We start from the raw sequence: 2520 nt of genomic DNA, 5'->3' as shown, positions 1-2520 counted from the left end.
CCCAAAATTATGGGAATTTCCTCGTCAACTCGACAATCGAGAATGACAAAATCTACTGGGAACACAAACTTCCCAACCTATACTAATACATTATCAAGGATACCAGAGGGTCTCTTCACTGTCTGGTCAACCAGCTGTAGTAACATGGACATGGGTCTAGCTCTTCTGATGCCAAACCTTTTGTAGATAGCAAGGGGAATCAAGTTTATGCTTGCCCCCAAATCACAAAGTGCCTTAGCAAATGCATAGTTGCCTATTGTGCATGGAATTGTGAAACTCCCTGGGTAAGACAACTTCTCAGCTATGGGTCTCATCACAACAATACTACAAGTTTAAGTCAGTGTAACCGTGGACAAGTCTTGAAAGTCGAACTTACGAGACATCAAGTCCTTCATCATTTTTGCATAACCAGGTATCTCCTTTAAGGTATCAATCAATGGAATATTCACCTGAATTTGCTTCAACATCTCCAAGAATTATACTGCTCATCTTTCTGATACTTGGCCAATCTCTGTGGGAATGGTACTGGAGGTCACTTCTTCCTTGTGATTTAAGCTTTATCTTGCTCAGGCACTACTTCTACTATCGTTTCTTGTGCTACCTCAGTCTCCTTCGCAACCTCTTTTTCTGTGCTGGTGTTCTCTTGTGCATGTTGTATCGTCACCTCAGTTAACCTTGTTAAATAATCTATCTCAATGGGTACTGGCACAAATGTTTCAGTAGGTCGGCTTTCACGAGCAATTTCTTGCTTCAGATCTAGGTCTCTAGCATTTCGTAGACTCACTACCATAAGCTGTTTCGGGCCCTACTCTTTTGGATTGATTTGTATGTCTGCAGGCAATGTCCCTTTATTGCTGATTCATGTGAGTCTACTCTCTCAGTTATTTTTCCAGTGGACCCAATCAGTTGTTGTAGAATTCCCTTAAGTTCAGCAAACCCATTATCTTGTATCACGATCTATTTTTATTGAGGTTGTTAATAAGCCTGCTACTGATTTTGTTGGTTGTAACCCTGTTGCCTTTGGTAGAGGACCACTTGACCCTGTGGTCGCATAGCTCCAGGATTGTTGTTGTTATTGTACTGCTGTTGTACTGGTCTGTATTGTTGATTCTGCTGACCCCAATTTTGACCACCTTGCCTATGTCTGCCATAGTTGGACACATAGTTCATATCTTTCTAATATTGATGATTGTCACCTTCTGCACTCCACAAGCAAACATATGGTTGGTTAATGTATGGCGTACATAAGCCCCAATTAGTTGCGTCAACTATGTGTACATACTGCTTCTGGCCTGATTCATCTATTTTTTTGGTGAGGATACTCATTTGCGTCACTAAAGTGGCCATATTTTCAGTTATGGAGTTGTTTGGGTCCAAACCACTGAATGAACTACAGAAGTGGTTGTAGAGTCTCTTGTCATCCATCCTGAGTTTTGGTCCATCTTATCAAGTAGGATCTTGCTTTCTTTAAATGTTTTGCTAAAAAATGTTCTACCTGCTGAAGCATCAACGTTGGCCTTTAAGCTGCCTGCCAATCCCATGTAAAACCTCTGCACCAACCTCTACTCCGGAATGCCATGATGTGGACACTTAACCAACATACCATTGAACCTTTCCCACATTTCTTGTAATGTTTCTGTTGGTTTCTTCCTAAAGCTTAATATCTCATCAATTTGTTTAGCAGTCTTATTGGGTGGGTAGAACTTGTTCACAAATTGCTTGACTAATTCCTCCCAAGTAGTGATGTAGTTTATGGGGAGTGAATTAAGCCAAATCTGAACCTCTCCCATCACCGAGAATGGAAACAACAACAACAACTTTATTGCTTCCGGTGTCACATTAGGTTGCCTTTGCGTGACACATATCGACAGGAAATTCTTCCGATGCTGCTGAGGATCTTCAACGCATGACCCTGATAACAGTCCCTTGATCTGCAACAAATGCACCATGTTGTTTGTGAGTTGAAATGATTCTTCTTGTATCTGAGGAACTGTAATTGCGGTTGCTAGGTTGTTGGCAGTGGGTTGTGCCCAATCGTACAATGCTACTTTTGGCACAAGAGGCACCACATCCTGATTGTTCGAGTCATTCCCATTGTTTCTGTTGTTTACCTCATCTCCCATGTCGGTTCGATTTGTTCTGTTGAGTTCTGTTGTTGTTTGCCCTTCTTGTTTGCACGATTCAGTGCCTTGAAAGCTTTCTCAGGATCTGATAATGCTTCGAACAATTCACCAGTTCTTGAGGAGTTTCTAGGCATGCACATGTAATACCCAAGACAATAAATGTTAGAATTTCAATATATTTAGTTTAAGTTGAAGAAATTGACTACACTAAGAATTCTAGCACTTATTTTAGCTGCAATTAATAATACCATTAACTCTCCGGCAATGGTGCCAAAATTTGATCACGCCCAACTATGTCTTATAAAAATGACTAAATGATCGTTGCAAATATATTCCGGTCAATAAGTCCGGAGTCGAATCCCACAGGAAATTACCTATTAAACACAGCTACTAGACT

At 40.8% G+C, this 2520-nt stretch overlaps 1 non-coding gene across 1 annotated transcript; it reads left to right on the top strand.

Annotated features, from left to right (window-relative positions):
* The first annotated feature begins 1572 nt into the window (after positions 1-1572).
* On the top strand, positions 1573-1679 carry LOC138876626 (small nucleolar RNA R71). Its single transcript, XR_011401970.1, has one exon. It is a non-coding gene; the product is annotated as a small nucleolar RNA R71 (small nucleolar RNA).
* The last annotated feature ends 841 nt before the right edge of the window (positions 1680-2520 follow it).

The sequence above is a fragment of the Nicotiana sylvestris genome, chromosome 8 (assembly GCF_000393655.2).
Source record: "Nicotiana sylvestris chromosome 8, ASM39365v2, whole genome shotgun sequence".
Lineage (NCBI taxonomy): Eukaryota > Viridiplantae > Streptophyta > Magnoliopsida > Solanales > Solanaceae > Nicotiana > Nicotiana sylvestris.
The sequence above is the reverse complement of the archived record's forward strand: the minus strand, read 5'-3'. Positions and strand labels throughout refer to the sequence as shown.